This window comes from Canis lupus, chromosome 8, assembly GCF_048164855.1.
Source record: "Canis lupus baileyi chromosome 8, mCanLup2.hap1, whole genome shotgun sequence".
In the NCBI taxonomy this organism is placed as follows: Eukaryota; Metazoa; Chordata; class Mammalia; order Carnivora; family Canidae; genus Canis; species Canis lupus.
The window spans coordinates 3384552-3403088 of record NC_132845.1 but is presented as its reverse complement, the minus strand read 5'-3'; the positions used below and the strand labels follow the sequence as shown (position 1 = coordinate 3403088).

Below are 18537 nucleotides of genomic sequence, written 5' to 3'. Positions count from 1 at the left end.
AATACAGTGCCTATAATAGGTTTGAGCTCCTTGTAAGAATAAATGATTCTGAGTATCTTGTGAATTAAAATAAACTAAGATATTTTTCAGTAGTAACCCTTATGGGAAGATTCTTAACTGCTATTAATTTCTAACTTTTCTGAGGGGGCAATAAAAATACATAAACTGACAAATGCCCTTGTGTTAAACAAGCCTTAATGAATGCATCTCTGGGTTCTTCAGGATTTAAGTTTTTAAAAGCACACTGAAAAAAAAAATAAAAATAAATAAAAATAAATAAAAGCACACTGATCACATATTGCACTTATATTTTATCACCTAGTAAATAAGCACTGGAGCAGTGGGTCTTGGTGCTGTGATATCCAGTCTTGTCCTTACTAATGGGCCCTTAAACTTATATATACTTCTATGTCTGCCTCTTTCAGTTTCTAAGAAAAAGGAATGGGAAGACCTTTTCTTCCTTAATTTGCCTGAACTTGCAATTAACAATACAAATATTTGTGATATTTTGAAGAAAAATAAACATTATGATAATTATATTATTTCCCCATTTTTGTGATCTTATGGTTAAAAATCAAATATAAGATATTTATACCTTGGGCAGCCCAGGTGGCTCAGCGGTTTAGCGCCGTCTTCAGCCCAGGGCATGATCCCAGAGTCCCAGGATCGAGTCCCACATCAGGCTCCCTGCTTGGAGCCTGCTTCTCCCTCTGCTTGTGTCTCTGCCTCTTTCTCCCCCCCCCCCACCCGTGTGTGTGTGTGTGTGTGTGTCTCATGAATTAAAAAAAAGGTCATGATCTTAAAAAAAAAGATATTTATGCCTCATATTTAAGAAAAAGTTCTTTGAAAAGACACTCATCTAGTGTTACAAGGCCCTGCATTGGTTAGGAGGCAACTCCTATCCCAGGGTTCCATCTTGATGATTGTTCCATCTTCTGTAAGCCAGTTTCCTACGTTAGTAATCAATGTACTTGGTTGTTCATTCAATAATAGTATTTTTAGCACTTAGATCATACCATGTACAGTAGGACCTAGGGATTTAGCAGTATTTAAGATAACCTTTGGAAGTTGTTTTCATGAAGTTTACATTCTAGTTGAAGGGAAAAGCATAATAAATAAGTCATGTATCAGGTACTAATGATATTACCAATATGTCAGAGATAGTTAATAAAAGATACTTATTATTAGCACTAGTAGTAGCAGTAGGAGTAGTACTAGTAGTAGTAACGATATAGTAGTAGTAGTAGTAATGATAGGTTCTTAGGGAAATAAGTATCAAGGTCATTCTTTATTTTTGCATCATTTTGTTTCTACTTACTATGTCTCAAATTCAAACGTCATTTTCAGATTTCAACCACACATTAATATAATGTTTTGGACAGGTCCATATGGCTGCTTCATTGATACCTCAACAAATACAGATCACATCGCTAAGATTAATGTCATCATCAGATGATTTTAGAGTAGAAAAAGGTTGTTTTAAGGTTTCATGGATTTATGTTCAAATCATTTTCTTATACATTACTTGAAGATTAAAAATAGGAAATATTTTTAAACTCTTTTACACTTTTAAGCTATGAAGATAATAATGGTGATGGTGATTATATATTTTCTTTCACTATTCTCTATTTCATACCTACACACAATTAGAGCCTGCATTATTTCTCTGTTTCAGTCTTTTCCATTCAATGTATCTTTCCCAGGTTAAATTAATATTAACTAAGCAAAACATCTGCATTTTGCGTGGAATAATTCTGTACATACTGAGAGATGAGTTGAGCAAATAAATGTGCTTTCCATCTCTATCTTCTGTAATTGTGGTTACAGCTTAAATCTTATGTTTCCTCTTAAAAGTTATTAAAACATGCAAACATTCTTTTCCCACATTAATTGGAGCCCTGCCCTCATTTTCCAGTCCATAGTTGGCTACCCTGCAAGTTAAATAACTCTAATTATTAAGATTCAAAACATTACATGTATCAGTGAAGGCAATTAAGATGATTTGAATATTATTAAATGAAAATGAACTATTTCTGTTTCAAAAAACTAAATAAATATGCTTAGGGATTTTTTACATTGTTAAATTGCCTCAAAAATAATTGGACAATTCAATATAATAAAGTGAATGTAATAAATAATTTTAATTCATAACAATAAGTAATGTGCTTATTTGCATGACTAGGATAAAGAATGCATGTGTAAATACTAAACCAGAGACTAATAGGGGAAAGCATGGGGTTATTTTACTTCTAAACTTCTAGTTCACGAGTTATGACACTGTACTGTGATGAAATTTGGCCTAACTCCACTGTACCATCCTTTATAAGAGTTCTTAACCCCCTCCCATGTACCATGTGATAAAATATCAGATCAAAGAAATTGCATAGGCCTTTCCTTGAGCAGGATTTCACACTCAATGACATAATTGTTTGGTGTGATGTAGAGAATGAAAAAATACTTAAGCAGTCAGTGCATCAGCAAGGGTTCTACTGGTTGTGTAAAACTCAGACATTTTCCTTCATTAGTTATGTTTTCTCTGTAGGTCTGTGAAAAGACTCAGGTGTTCCCGATGGCTATCTTATAGGAAGGCCATAAGGAGAACTGTGGAGCCAGAGGAGAATTTGCACCCATGAGAATGGATCCTCGACTCATAGTACTGACATTTTGGATAATTGATAAAAGCCAACAATAGTTCCTGTTGGATGAGATCTGGATACTAAGAGGCGAATATGGAAAATTTCAGACCAACCTGATTTGAAACGAAAGAAAATGGCTTCTTATCTAAATAAAGTAGTTCCTAACTATGAATAATATGACCTTGGATTAAAGACCTTTTAACCCTAATTAAAAAAGCTTTCACACATGAATTTAGATCACATTTAATTGGAATTATAAATATTGGTTTTAATTTGGGTAATTGGGGCTACATGCAGATACTATAAAATTGAAATGCAGTTGTGTAACATTTTAACTGTTTCAAGGAGTTGGGGCTCCTAATGTGTGTGCTCTCAATAATTTCTTCCTCAGTATTTGTTCCTTTCCATTGTAAAACTATCCCTGCTCAAGGACTCTTTCAAGGCTTAAATCCCTATCTTCTTTTCCCAACCATCTGGTATCAAAGAATCTCTGTCGACTACTTGTTGATCCTTTGAGCAGGTCAGCTCCTACAGATGGCCTTGCTTGCACTGTCTCCCTATTAACCCTTGGATGATCCTCCATTTCTGAAATTCAGAGGTCAGTACTGACTCAACGTGGAACTTCCCCCTTTCCCCGGTCTCATTTTTAAGGTCTACGTTCTAAACTTTTATATATTTACGTAAGCAGTTCAGAAGCCAGTGACAAATAACTTGGTGCAACTGTTTAGCAGGCATCCAAGGAGGGACAATGGTTTGATTTTCCAGTTTTCTGAAAGAGATGAAAAAATAAATGGACTTCTTCCCCATGGAATTTTAACTTTGCACACATTTTTCCATGGTAGTCCTAGGCATATATGTAAAAGATGGCTTTTTTTTTCACTGAAGCAGAACGTTTGGATATCAATTATTTCAAGATATGTTTTAAACTTCGAAAGTTTATTTAAACTTTAAGGGAAACAAATTGTATAGTAATTTTCTCATTGAAAAATGTTTTGATGTCTATAAACATTTTATAGGATAAATCTTAGAAAGGATAAAAATTTATTAATAAGAAAACAAATGGGATGCTCAGTTGGTTAAGCATCTGGCTTCAGCTCAGGTCATGATCCCAGGGTCCTGGGATCCAGCCTCATATCAGGCTCCCTGCTCAGCAGGAAGTCTGCTTCTCCCTCTCCCTCTGCCTCCTCCTCCCCGCTCATGTTCTGACTCTGTCTCTGCCTCTCTTTCCCTCTCAAGTAGGTGAATAAGATCTTTAAAAAATAAAATAAAAAATTTTAAAAAAGAGAAAAAATTAAAAGACCCTGACTTACCGCTAAGAAAGAACATATTAGCCTCCCTAGTCACTGATACTATAAAAACCAACCAGCCTGATTTTAAAATGTCATTGAGTGCCTTTAGTCAGTCAGACTTGGAAAGAAAAATTATTTACTATTTATAGACTCTCCGTCATTCCTGGTTAATGAGTCTTATGATTAGTCATGGCACACTGGCCATTGTGACGTTGAAAACGTAAAACTTCTCAGGTCGTTCAAAAAAAATACTATCTCTAGGCCAAAATCCTCTTCTGACTTTGTGAATGAGTCAAGACTATTATCTTAACATTTCAAAATTGAAAATGCTTTTCTTCCTCTGAACACATGAATAGGCTATGTCTCATTCTTCTGATCATTATTAGGTGAATATACTGTTAAACTGATTAATTTTAGATTAGTATTCCTCAATTTTTTAATAGGAACTTAATATCTAATACCAAAGAGATTGACCAATTTGAGATAAAAAAATACAAATACCCTAAAGTTTTAGATATTTTTTATACTTTTACTGTAGAATTTCTTTGATTTTTATGCCATTGGTAAGTAGGAAATCAATCTACTCTGTATTTTAAAATAGGGCTAATATGCTTTTTTCTTCATGTGCATAAATATTAAATATAAGCTTTTTGTTTACAGATTTTATTTTTACGTAATTTTTACATTCAACATGGGGTTTGGACATACAAGCCTGAGGTCAAGAGTCACATGCTCTACTGACTCAGCCAACCAGGCCCCCCTTCAAATATAAACTTATAAGCTGTATTTGTTATCAGCCCTAAATAATGTCTTTCAAACTAGGGTCACAAATATAGAAACGATTTTAGATATTTTATACTAGTATTTCAGATTTCTCCTTTTGCAGGTGAAAAAGGTTACAACAAAGCGGTTGCAGGATTTATCAAGGAACAAGTAACTAACTAGCTGCACAGCTGGGATCTGAGAGCTATCTTTTTTTTATTTTAAATCCAATGTAGAACATCACCTTTTTGTCCTGCTTATCTGATTTTATGTTATATTGAGCTATCCATATTGGGGTGTGGGAGAAAATCTGATGTTTTTTCATTTATACATGTTTTTGAAATGGAAAACAGGGGCATAATACTTTGAGTTATAGAATATACACAGTGATACTGTACTTTAAATCTGAACAAAAAAGAAATACTCAGCAATTATTTTATCAGCTGAGAAATTCAAAAGGGAGTCAGTCCAGGATGGATCAGTGTAGATGGTATGTGTAACATGGCTTCAGAAGTGCTTAAGGACACAACATTTGCAGTCAGTCCAACCAACTTTGAATCTCAGTTTACTAGATTGTTACCTTTGACTTTAATCTCTTCATGCCTCAATTTTCTCATTTCTAAAATGGAGATAATCTAAATTGAGAATCCAGAAATAAACCTTCATATTTATGGCCAATTGATTTTTCACAAGGATGGCAAGACAGCTCAACAGGGAAACAATAGCCTTTTCAACAAATGGTGCCGGAACTACTGGATATCCACATGCAAAAAAATTACATTGAACCCCTACCTCAGGTTATGTCCAAAAAAAAAATGAACTCAGAATGGATTAAACACTTGACGGTCAGAGCTGCAACTATAAAACTCTTAACAAGAAAACATAAGAGTAAATCTTCAGGGCCTTAGGTTAGGCAGTGGTTTCTTGAATATGGCACCAAGAATACAAGCATTAAAAGGGAAAAAAAAAAGATAAATTGTACTTACTGAAAATTTAAAATGTCCTTGCTTCAAAGGATCTCATCAAGAAACTGAAACAACTACAGAGTGGGAGAAATTTGCAAATCATGTCTCAGGTAAGGCACTAGTACTAAAATATATAAAGAATTCTTACAACTAAACAAGGAAATGACAATCCGATTAGAAAATATTCAAAACATTTTGAATATATGTTTCTCTAAAGAAAATATACAACTGGTCCATAAGCACATAAAAATATGTTTAACACAATTCAATAGGGAAATGCAAATCAAAACCATAAGATACCAATTCACACACACTGAGATGGCTATAACTAAAATGAATTATAACAAATATCGGCAAAGATGTAGAGCAATTATAACCCTCAAAACATTACTGTTTGGAATGTAAAAAGGTATAGGTGTTGTGATAAACAGTGTGGTGGCTATTCCTCAAAAACTTGAAGAGTTTACCATATGACACAGCATTTCTACTCCTATGTATATATACAGTAGAACCAAAAATATATGTTCACATAAAAACTTGTACCTGGGTGTTCTAACAGCATTAATGACAACAGCCCAAAACTGGAAACAACTCAAATGTCCATTAACTGATAAAAATATAAGCAAATGTGATATATGTGATTATGGAATAGTATTTGGCCAAAAGAAGGAATAATGTGCTGATATGCTGCAATATGGTTGAATGTTCATATATTAAGTGAAAGAAGCCAGAAACAGACAGCCACATAATTTATGATTCTGTGTACATGAAATGCTTAGAACAGAAAAATCCTTAAGGTTGAAAAATAAATTGGTGGTTGCCAAGGGCCAGAGGGAAAGGGGAATGAAAAGTGAATGCTAATGGATGGGATATTTCTTTTTGGGGTGATGAAAATATGGGGATAGTTGCATAATCTTGTGAATATACTAAAAACCATTGACATGTGCAAATAAAAGGGTGACTTTTGTCGAATTTAGATTATATCTCCATAAAAATGAAAAATAATCATCTGCTTTAAAGGACTATTGTGAGAATAAAATAATATATGAAAAAGGAAGCACTGTACCTAGTAAATAGTAAGTACCCTTTAGGTTATATAATAATGATGATGAAAATAACAAAATCTTAGACCATTTGAGACATACAAGAAAGATACACACTAGGACCTAACTTAAAACCTAATATACCTATTTTCTTAGTCTCTCTTGCACAAGGTTCCAAAATGTCCTTATGAGGGCAAAATGGTAGCTAACGCCGGAACCATGCCATGAGTATGCCTGGAGACCATAGATGTTCCTGATATATTTTAGTAGTATATATATGATCTCTTTCCTAGAGTTCATTCATCCTTTCTCCTTTTATTTTTTCTTTTCTTTTCTTTTCTTCCTTCCTTCCTTCCTTCCTTCCTTCCTTCCTTCCTTCCTTCCCTTAATGAAACTCATTGAAGGACTTTAGATTTTATTAGGGAAGGATATTTGTCTTTAGCAAATTAGTTAACATTAGTAATCAAGATCCTCTAGTCTCAATCGAATCCCAAACAGTATCCCAGTTACTTAACATCTTTAGTTTTACTTTCCTTACCTATAAACCATAAACTGAGGATAACTCATATATCTCGGTGGTGTTTTAAGATGAAGTGATATCATGCATTTAAAGCATTTAGTATAGTACTTGTTGCATGGTAACTGCTAAATAAATAGAAATATTGTTATTATCAATTGTTATTAATTCTAGCAGGGTGCTTCTAAGGACGCCTACTCCTGCTTGAATTTACCTCCTTTTATGCTTGAAGTATTTAGGATATTTTGTGCGGGTCTAATTGTAGGACTCAAGAGAATACCAAAAGACCGTCTGTACTTCTATTCTAAGTCAGTTTTTTTTTCTATTCATAGAAAACTCAGAATTTAAAATGATATAGCACATTGGCTAACCACTCTGGGAGAGGAACAAAATGAAGAATAAATTATGGGACTGTCCGGCTATTCAGACATATGTTTGTCATTCTAAAGACATGTAAATGTGTAGTCTTAGAAGTTTGAGCTCCCTGAATTTCTCTCTTACTAGCCATGGCAGCAAGATCACAGCAGCAAAGGACATGTGAATAGTATTCGGGTATGGCATGTAAAGATGGTTAGACTGTAGGAATTCACACAGAGAAAGTTTACTTCCACCCGAGCGTCCAAGAGAATATATATTTCTTATCCTTAGGAAACAAAGAAAAGATGTAGAGCACAATACAGGGGAGCAAGAACCATGGTGGTAAAATAAAAAAAAAAAAAAAAAAGAAAATCCTAAGAAGGGGGAGAAAAGTAAATAAAAGGCTTGAATTTTAAAAAAACTGTTAAGGGGAGCACCTGGGTGGCGCAGTGGGTTCATCAGCCAACTCTTGGTTTTGCCTCTGGTCATGATTTCAGCGTAGTAAGAATCAGCTAGTGTCTGGCTCCCTGCTCAGTGCAGTCTTCCTAGGTTTTCCTCTCCCTCGCTCTGCCCCTTTCCTCCTTCGATAAATAAGTAATCTAAAATGAATAGATTTAGACAGATAGATAAAATTTTTAAAAATTGTTAAGCTTTCATATAAATGCATTAATAGTTTGTGCCCTAAATGGAATCTTGTCTTAGCGCTGGTCAATATAAAAGAAGCCGAGTGACAAGAGTAAGCTGTGCTCATTCCTCACTTGTTAGTATCTCCCTGCTTCAGAAAACTAGTAAACATAATGGATATAAAAATATAATAATAAATAGCTCTCAAGTAGTGTTACATCTGGTTTATCTTCACTGAAGATATTGCTGCCTGTTTAAGGCAAATTGAGGAGTGGCTGAAATGATATAACAAGTGTAGTGTGGCTCGCACAACCTATCATTCCATTGCAGAAGATGATTAATGTTAAAAAGTGAAGATAAGTCTAGTACCCAAAATAGAATAAAATAAATAACTTACCGGATGAGATGTAAAGAACTATGGACTCATTTATCTGTCCCACCCACAATTTCCCCTTCCATCTCTGCCTTCCTTCAGTATCTTTTCCCCCATAACCCTTGACTAAGCATGTACTCTGCACACGCCCTTGTAGTATAATTGGTGGCCACGGAGACAGATAATATAATATCTAGTAACCGTTGCCATGGAATCCCCACGTTAATACTAGGGAAGAAGAATGCAATGTAAACTTTAGGTCTTTTTTTTTTTTTTTTTTTTTTTTAACTTTAGGTCTTAATTGTTCTCAGATCATCGCTGCTACAGGAAACACTAACATTTTTGTTTACTGTCCTTACTAGGACATACCTAATCATCGTCATTCTCAAAAGAATATGTTTATCAGGTTTTGACTTCAAGAAACTCCCCTGGACTAGTCCAAGCCCTTTGTTAAAGTTTTCAACACCTTTTATTCCTTTGTGTATAATTAGCAACTCCTTTGAAAGCCTGCAAACATTAGAGTTCAGGTTTGTCATAAGAACTGTTAATTGTTTATGGTCTTTTCTCAGAGGTGCATAAATGAAAGAGCTCTCTTTTGATACAGAAACTTCATCAGATTTAGTTAGCATTTTAAGTCTTTCCAAAAAGAAAAAAAATCTGCTTATTGAAAGCATGTTTACATCCTACTCATTTTATAGTTGGTGAAGAACATATTTTGTAAGTTTTTACGCTGAATGTAAAGACCCACATGTATGGTTAAGAAAAACGTCCAGGTAAATATTGAACAGATGAAAGTTCAGAGAGAAACATATTTTCCTAGACATTTGGATAAGTCATAATAATGCTAATATGTATAATCAAGGAAAGACTCCCTACAATATTAAGTGCTTCCCTATTCTCTAGTGTTTCTATACATATTAAAAAATCATGTTCAGTGTGATTAATTAATGTCTTGCGAACCATTTTCTAGGAAGTTTGGAGATTTTATTGCATATTCCAGCCTCAGTGTGTAAACTTCATGTGTTTTCTGTTCACCCAGACCCTCTTACGTATAGTTGCATTGCTAATTTTGTGCTTTACTGAAGAAGTTTTAAAAAGTGCTAATGTGAAATTTTTTCCCTTATAATAAAAAAATCTTTAAAAAAAATCTAAACAAGTAGAAATCTTGCAAGAAACATTGCTACGTGAGTCAGGTCTTCTGGGAGAATTGCAAGCTGGCGTTCGGCCCACTTATGCAGGGTTTCTTAATTTGTTCTACTATAAAATATTGTGAGTCTTTTCCCTAGCCATAAGTACCTCACCAGTTTGAAATGCAGAAATTGTAATTAGACTTGAAGTTGAAAAGGAAGGTACCGTGGAGAGTCCTGGCTCTTATTAGCTCTAGAGCTGGGGACAAACAGATGCCACAGACTATTTGAGGGCTGTTTCTTGGATGATGCTAATTGTTTATTGTGCTCATTATTCTGTGACATCCTTAGAATCACCCAGGTGCAGAGATGTTAGACTAAAATTACCAGTATCTGTGCTAAGACAAATTCACCCCTCCCCAGTTTAACTCCATTTTAGCCAAGGCCAAGGGATTCAAAAGCCCTTGTGACTTTTATCAACAAGATTAAGAAAGCATTTGACACTGGCCTTAGCATATGAAAGTGGAGCCCTCAGTAAGTTGTTTTAGATTCTTTTGCATTCCTCAAATATATAGAGAAATATGTTTACAAGAAGAAATAGGATCAAGTATATAGAGAAATATATTTACAAGTAATATATTACTTGTCCATTTCTCAAGGACAAGTCCAACTATTTTCCAGGTGAATTTAAACTAACAACTAGGCAACTGCTTTGATTCATTACAAGTTATTACCTATTGACAGGAATGCCAGTCTTATTCTGAACAATCACTTTTTTTTTTTTAAATGCAACTTTTATTTGGTGAACTTGTTTCATGAAAGTGGTGAGTGAATGTGTCATCTAGTTCTCAGTTCCCCACATGCCAATGACAGGTTTTTGCATACCATAGATATAGTATAAGAAATTCAGTTTTCAAGTTCTGTGATTTTAATCATTTTTGGATTTGGTTTTGTCAATCCACTTATCAAATTATCAAGTAGAAGAGAAGTGTTTTATAAACCTATCAGTCAAAGGCACTAATATTTGAATGTTTCACCTATACAGTGTTCAACTACAGTATGAGTTTAGACCGTGGGTCTGTATGTGTGAATGTGGTCCAGTTACAGCAAAAAATAGATGACTTGCAGAACAATTGGCATTTCTTTGAACAACTTTCATACCCTCTATTACCAAGAAACGAGGCAAAATATCACTCTTAAAGCTAACATGATGAAAAGCAAGATATAAGCTGCTCAAAAACCAAAGTGGAGGAAAGAATAGTCAATTAACGATAGTGTTGGAGAAAATATAGAATAAGGAAGGGATAAATAGAATTACTTCCAGTACACTTTAAGAAGACTTTTAGAGAAATTGAGACATTTGATTTTCATTAATGTGAGTAAAGCATAAAGACCATAGCATTATAGTTAAGGATGCAAAAGAGTCATAATATCAAGAGAGTAAAGAAAATGATTTTAAATAGCTGTTGTTAACTCTTCTGTTTACTTTTCAAGACTTTTATTTTCTTACATATTTGGTATTGTTTCTAACAATAATAGCAAACAATTTGTGTTATGTGTGTTTATCAAGTTGAGTCAATCTTAACCTATAATCATCACTATGCTAGACACACTATATCTCCTCTGGGATGTTTATTAAATAGTGAGATTCTCGTGTTGTATTATCTGTGCTATAGTTTTAGTTGAACAAAAAGATCATCCCTTTGAGTTTTCTGTTTGTTAAGCAGAAATTCCAAAATTGGCCATCATGACAGATATCAAATAACAGAAACTTAATGTGTGTGATGATTTTATAGTACATCAAGTATTTTAATCTAGAGGAAATTATGGAAATAATTTTATTATTACGAATAATGTATAATGTCATAAAATCAAGATGGAATTTTATGTTGTCAAAGGAATTTAATTGAAGACATATACTTCTGTAGTAAGTAAATAAATTAATAAATCCTACAGTAGAGGTATTGATGAGGTGAATGAGGCAAATACATTAATAAATCCTACAGTGCTGGTATTGCTGAAGTAATGCTTTTTACATAGAATAAATGAGGCTCAGAGAGACTGAGGTTCCAAAGCCAAGCAGTAACAAATCTGAAATTATACCTTTTGAGTTCACAAATATTGAATTGAGTTAAACCAAGGTAAATATTGTGGCATTTACCAAATGATTACAAAGTATCATTTAAGTACTTACCATTATGGTAGATATTTTTCACAAATTTTCTCCAATATTTATAACCCACAAAGTGGATAAGATAACTCCCAAATGAAACAATAAAACCTCAGAAGGCAAAGAAAATTATCCATAATCACATAGTTAATAATTGTTGTTAGCAAAAAGTCTTCCTGTAACCTCCTCCAGATAGAGATTGAGAACCACTGAAACTAAGTCCTCGGGAAGAGCTCAACTCAACTTGTGTTTTTTGTTTTGTTTTGTTTTGTTTGTTTTGTTTTGTTTTTAATATCTTGAAGATGATTTTTTTTTTTTTTTTTTTTTTTTTTTAGTTTGTGGAGCTGATAACCTGTTATCACAAGGACTGGGGGATGAAAAAAACAGGGCTACTAAAGATAGGTCCCTTTTAAGCCTTATTAAATTTCAGTGTCTCTTTAATTTTTAAGGAACTAAAAATTTTACACATTGTGTTTGCAAGAAAGTCAGCCATGAAAGATTCAGTGCTCTTATGGGAAACATTCTCTTCTCTAAATGAAAAAATAAATTCCCTGTTAACTCTCTTGAAAGGTCTTCTAATTGAGGAAGTCCATTCTTCCCTCAAAGCACGTGGGCAGTTTCCATTAATAATAAAGCCCTTAGGAGAAAAATAATTCCCTAAGATGCTATAAAATGCCCAAATAGAATGAAATCTTCTGCCAAGGTTTATACTGACTCTGAGTTTTGATATAAGCAACTAACGGGGCCTTCCACAGGACTTGGAGAATTTTATCAGCAGTTATACAACTAACTGAATTAAATGGAAAGGGGCAAATGTGAAAGTCAACAGATTTAAATTGCACCCTCTAACTACAAAGCAACGTTTGCATCTGTTTATTTAGATGACAGTCCATCTTGGTGCCGTGCTTTAGGATCCAAAAGTCTAGGAAAGTGAGATAACAGTGCTCTTGAATTCCAGAGGAAAGCAACATGTTTGGGACAGAATATTCCCAAGCTGTGTTAATAGGAAAACATCTGTCAGTTACAGATTAATTTTCTTCACAGATTTTCTACCTTTGGAAACATCTGCAGCTGAAATGCATTTCTCTAAAATGTAGATTACAGAGGTCAACTAGTTTATCAGCCATTCTAAGAACTGCCTGCTTTCTACAGTACACAGATATAGCTGAAATAGCAAGATTAAGTGCATACCCTTAAAATCACAAGCAAAAAGCAGTTGGGTGAAAGGGAAAGTCTTTCAAAAAGAGCATATTAGTACTAAAATAATTCAGCTGGGAACTTAACTTGTAGTCCGCCACATTTTAATAAAGTTATGTGCTACTCATTATATTCAAGAAATATTTACACCAATCTTGTCCACATGGATTTTCATAATAAAAGCATATCCCTGCAAATTTAATAGTTGATAATCAAATGAAAATAAATAGAGCAAACATATGCACCTTGCAGAATCTTTGTTTTAAATGGTTTATTTATAGCTTCATACTTAATTTTAAAATACACATGCCTATTAGCAAGTTAGGAAAATGTAAATGTAGAAATCTGTGCAAACACCTAATTGAGGTGAACCCTGCCAAACTATTAACAGTTACGGTTTATTTTAGACTAAGATTTAAGTCTAGGGAACTTATGTGCAACTGCCAGAAGGCTTGGTGATGTCACAGATATTACAAGGAAGAAACTGTCAATAGTATTCTTATTAAAAGCTGAATTTGCTGCGAAGCAGATGGTTTCCTTTTCTCCTCATCCTCTTATGTCTTTCTTTCTTTTTTTTCTGATACCTTTCTGCATCAGACCCCGATTGTCCCAAATGAAAGCCTCTCATAAAACATCTGCATATTTGGGGATCCTGTTATCTACATAATCTTTAGAAGAGCAATTTCCTTCAAGCTTGAAACATGCTGCATTGTAGGAAGGATTGAAACTGAACAGAATTCTCTTGAGAATCCTTTATAGGTAAAAAGTGTGAGATACCAAAACCAGGTGGGTCCATAAAATAAATTTCTTATATATAAGAATACCACCCATCTTTTGTTGTTCTGAGTATTTACCACTGTTATTATAACTACTAGGTATGTTGCCTGTCATTCCCATGGAATTCCAGGAAGTTTAATTTCAGGCTGAAAATCTAATCTAAATATTCAAGGTTAATAATTAAATAAATATCAATCCCCCTCCACTATTAATTCTTTATTGTGGCAAAATGTGAGGTCTTAAGGGAAATTCTAGCGGCTGTAAGCATAGAGCCTTTGTCCGAAGGTCTCAACCTTTTCTGAGGTGATGCATTCGTGGGTAGGGAGAAGGAAAATATTTATGCATACAGTCGGAATTGAAGGCAGTAGGTTATCTTGGTAGGGAGTTGAAAAATAATATTTTACTAGAGGGTAAAAGAGTACTTTGAAAAGCTTCATTGAAACTATCAGTATCAAAATGCTTAGAGCTCATTTCAAAGGAGTTAAAAAAAAAGTCTACAAAAAGAATATTCATATGGAACCAAAGGTTGTCTTAAATTTGAACACAGAACAGTTAATGAAGAAATATCAACAAGGACTCTTTGTTCGGCCAACACTAGCTTGCATATATTCTAAAGGATTCATTTGGGTAAGTAATTGTAAACCACCATTTTTGACTCTAGAAATATATTTTAAATGGATTAAAATGAGAATTTTATTAACCCTAGGAAGATTTGATACAAAAAGCATTCAAAATACAGCCATTCTTCTCTGAAATATGAACAATAAGAATAGTTTATTAGGAAGGATATCAATAAAAAGTTGAAAGATCATAAAATATTCTCTATATAAAGTACTTAAATTTTTTATTATTATGAAAACATATCCTTATGGTTTGCTACCCTTGATACCTGGGGGAATTTTGAAATATAAAGCTTTTATCTTTCCATTATAAAATCCTAAGGTTTATAGTTAAAATTATGCACTTCTAAAAATACTACTGTAAATTGTTTTTATATTATTAGCTATCTTGATAATCTTGAAATGTTTCAAGACAAGTTGTACTAAAGTTACCATGGTTGGTGGCTATGAAAACATATTTATTCTTATATAACTCACACAAATGCTTCAATTTCTGAAGCAAGTGTTGGAGATAATATTTTACCGATGTTTACATTAGTCTGTTTAAAGTTTCTAAATTGGGCCCTCAGAAAAGAGATTTTTAGTTCTTTTACACTTTGTCTTTAAATAAAAGATTTTCAGTTAAAAAAATCTGAAATTGTACTCAATACTCCATCTAAAGATAGGGAGGAAAATTATATAGCCCCAAGAAATGTTGTGAATGCCATGTTAAAAACTTGGCATTTCTAAGATTTTTGTGAAATGCTTTAGTAAAGAGCACGAAAGTTATCTTAAGGTATTTTTCATAGAGAACAAAAAAATCTTTTTAAATTTGTGATAAACTGGAACATTTTGCATGTTTAGAGATTTTTTTAAATAAAACACTCAGACATAATTTTATTCTGTCAACTTCAGCAAATAAAGAATATGTATCAATTATAAATTCTTGAACAAAGGGGTTTGTTGTGTAATTATCATGGTGCATTTAATTATCTTCCCACCTACAATGTCAGCAAAGGGTCATCAGAAAAGTTTACATTCCCATAAATGTCTCCTGTGGTTGATTGGCTTCACTAATAGTTGGGCTTGAGCCAGCTTGCGTTTAGGTCTTGTCTTCTTGAAGGCACCTTTAGTCTTTAAAAACTATTCTCTTGTCTTAGGTACTGAAGTTCTTTGTTCCTTTTACTATTCTTTTTATATTGCTAAATGGGTGTCGAAGGAGCATATTCTATCCTCAATTTATTCCTCAGCCTCAATTCCAGGGCAACAAGAAAAAAGATACCTCACCACTCATCATCCTTTACACATTTTCATAATTTACATGATGGCTAATAGTTAGGACGTGCCTATGTTATACTTGTTGCTGGGGGGTGTTTTGTTTGTTTAGGTTTTTTTAAGATTTATTTATTTGAATAAATAAGAGAGAGAGAACTTGATCGACAGAAGAGGCAGAGGGAGAGAGAGAGAAAGAATCTCAAGCAGATTCCCCCCCACGCTGAGCGCAGAGCCTGACAACCAGGCTGTACCTCGCAACCCTGTGATCATGACCTGAGTTCAAATCAAGAGTCGGGCGCTCAACTGACCCAGCCACCCAGACGCCCCTACTTGTTGCTGTTTTTTAAGGTTTCAGTACTGGTCCCTATCTCATCCATTGCTGTGGCAATAGAGATATATATTTCATTGACCCATATATAAATCGGTTATTTGAGGAATTCATTGGTAGATATGATTTTGATCTATATTCCTTTTTATTTTCCTCACACTAACATGACCAAGCAACATGCTTAACATGGTCAAGCAACAAATATTTTAAGACTTCTTAGAGTTATTAACCCCTTGAGTTGGATCTTGGTGGTGATACCGCAATTAATTCTATATCTTCTAAGATACCATGCATTTTGTAATCGCTTCCAGAAATTTTTAATCATTCATAATAGTGACTTCAGTGAGTTTCTTTGATTAAAACTATACATTTCCATGATGGAAAATATATTCTCAAAGTAAAATGGCATAATTTGATTTTTTTTTTTTTAAGATCTTATTTATTTACTCATGAGACATGGAGAGAGAGAGAAGCAGGTTCGATGTAGGGAGCCTGACGTGGGACTAGATCCTGGGCCTCCAGGATAAGGCTCTGGGCTGAAGGCGGCGCTAAACCGCTGAGCCACCCGGGCTGCCCGCATAATTTGATTCTATAGTTACAAACAGTGGGGCAGAGGTTTCCAGAGTGGTCCCTGCACCAGCAAACTGAGCTGGTTAAAAACACAAATTCTGAGGCTCCACTCCAGACTATGAACAAGAAACTCCAGGTGAGGTCCAACCATCTGTGTTTTAACAAGCCCTTCAGGTGATTCTTACTTATGTCAAAGTGGAAGAACCACTGCTAGGTGCTTTATCCATAAATGGATAATTTTGCTAAACAACTTTATGAGGGAATCAAATTTTAACCTCTATGTTCTAATTTTTTGAGTTAAAGAATACACTGGCTACAAAAATTGTCCAAAATTTATTTTGGATTATTTATTGATTTAAAATCACTCACTCAGGGTACTTCTCTATTCTCCACTCACCGAACAAAAATTAAATAGTAAGAGTAGACTTTTTTCCTAATATTTGAAATTATGGTCAGGAGAGGATGATTTTGAAGTTATTTCAAATTTGAATTAGGAAGACCAAAAACAGTAAGTTATTACCCTGACATCCCTATGTGAAGCTTAAATGAAGTCCAGGCCATGACAGGCCATAGTATATTTTGTTGTAATCCTTACACTACTATGTAAAAGATGGAGGACCATCTCCATCAAGGACTAAGGAGTCAGTCTTTCGTGCTGGGGCAGCTCAAGAGAATGTTCACATTGGATACGGACTATCTGCAATGGCAAATAATCCCTAAATAATGTTTTATTGTTTTCTTCTTGTTTAAAAAAATATTTTATTCATTTGAGATAGAGAGTACAAGCAGGGGGTAGAGGGAAGGGGAGAAGCAGGCTCCCCAAGAGCAGGGAGCCCAATGTAGGGCTGCATCCCAGGACCCTGAGATGGTGACCAGAGCTGCAGGCAGATGCTTAACCAACTGAGCCACCCAGGTTTTTATCTGGGTTTTTATCTTACAAAAATAATGTGTAGTGGATGGCGAACTGATTTATGTTTCTCAGATTGTTAGCTTAAAATCATAGAATCATCACAGTATAGAACTGTATTGGACTCACACACACACACACACACACACACACACACACACACAAACCTTCCTGTATTATATACAGTAGCTGGTTATTAATTAGGGTCAGCATGTTTAAGCAATGCTTAAGGATGCTCCCCAAAAGAATCCAGAGCTTCTTGTTATCTTCATTAGCCTAAAAAACAGAGAATCATAAGTAGTACTAACTTCAGAGAAGAAGCAGAGTGTGGAAGCCACGTGGAGGCTTGTCTAAATCAGAAAAATATTTTAACACTAGAACTATTTTTACCTGGTGGGTAACATTTCTGGGTCAGGACAGGCTCATGAAAGTAACATGGATGGGTCTCATTTAACTGAGTCTTTCCATATATTTAGTTGTGCCTTAGAATAGGAAGAAATCTAAGAACAATATTTGTAGAAAGTTATTTTCTATTATTTTCTAAAGAATGGTCCTTGTTAGCCCAGGTGTTTAGGTGGGTCCTTTACTAAAATATTGGTTCTTCTTCCAGGGGCTCCTTGGTGGCTCAATCAGTAAAGCAATTGACTGTCAATTTGGGCTCAGGTCATGATTTCAGGGTCCTGGGATTGAACCCCGAGTCAGGCTCCACACTCAGTGGGGAGTCTACTTGAGGATTCTCTCTCTCTCTCTCTCCCCTCCCTCCCCTTCCCCCACACTCTCTCTCAAATAAATAAATAATTTTTTAAAGTCTTGGTTCTTAGTGCTGTTAGTATTTAAACTGTATGATCTGAAATGCAGATGTTTCCAGGTCTCTAGGATCTAAAACCAGGACTGCAGCATGCCACTGTTCAAAAGGTTCCCTGCACAGGGATGCCTGGCCAAGAGAGCAAGCTTGGGCTTAAATCCAGTCCACATCTGCTCACCAAGATGTAATCCCTGGCACCGGTCTGCTCCTTTTCTA

The 18537-nt window shown here is 34.5% G+C and overlaps 1 protein-coding gene and 1 long non-coding RNA gene across 7 annotated transcripts in view; one reads left to right on the top strand and one right to left on the bottom strand.

Moving 5' to 3' along the window:
- LOC140637780 (uncharacterized) overlaps window positions 1-8723 on the bottom strand; it is a 33676-nt gene extending 24953 nt beyond the window's left edge. For 3 of the 5 annotated variants that reach the window (XR_012034815.1, XR_012034812.1, XR_012034813.1), the window contains exons 1-5: window positions 8591-8723; window positions 8007-8168; window positions 5674-5726; window positions 3317-3405; window positions 1319-1407 (exon numbers count right to left, since the gene is read on the bottom strand). This is a non-coding gene — a long non-coding RNA (uncharacterized lncRNA). The remainder of the gene's footprint in view (window positions 1-1318; window positions 1408-3316; window positions 3406-5673; window positions 5727-8006; window positions 8169-8590) is intronic. The other 2 variants (XR_012034814.1, XR_012034816.1) reach the window with 2 other exon arrangements.
- The window catches only part of NEGR1 (neuronal growth regulator 1), an 812983-nt gene that overhangs the window by 368112 nt on the left and 426334 nt on the right, over window positions 1-18537 (top strand). The gene's annotated exons all lie outside the window — the stretch shown is intronic.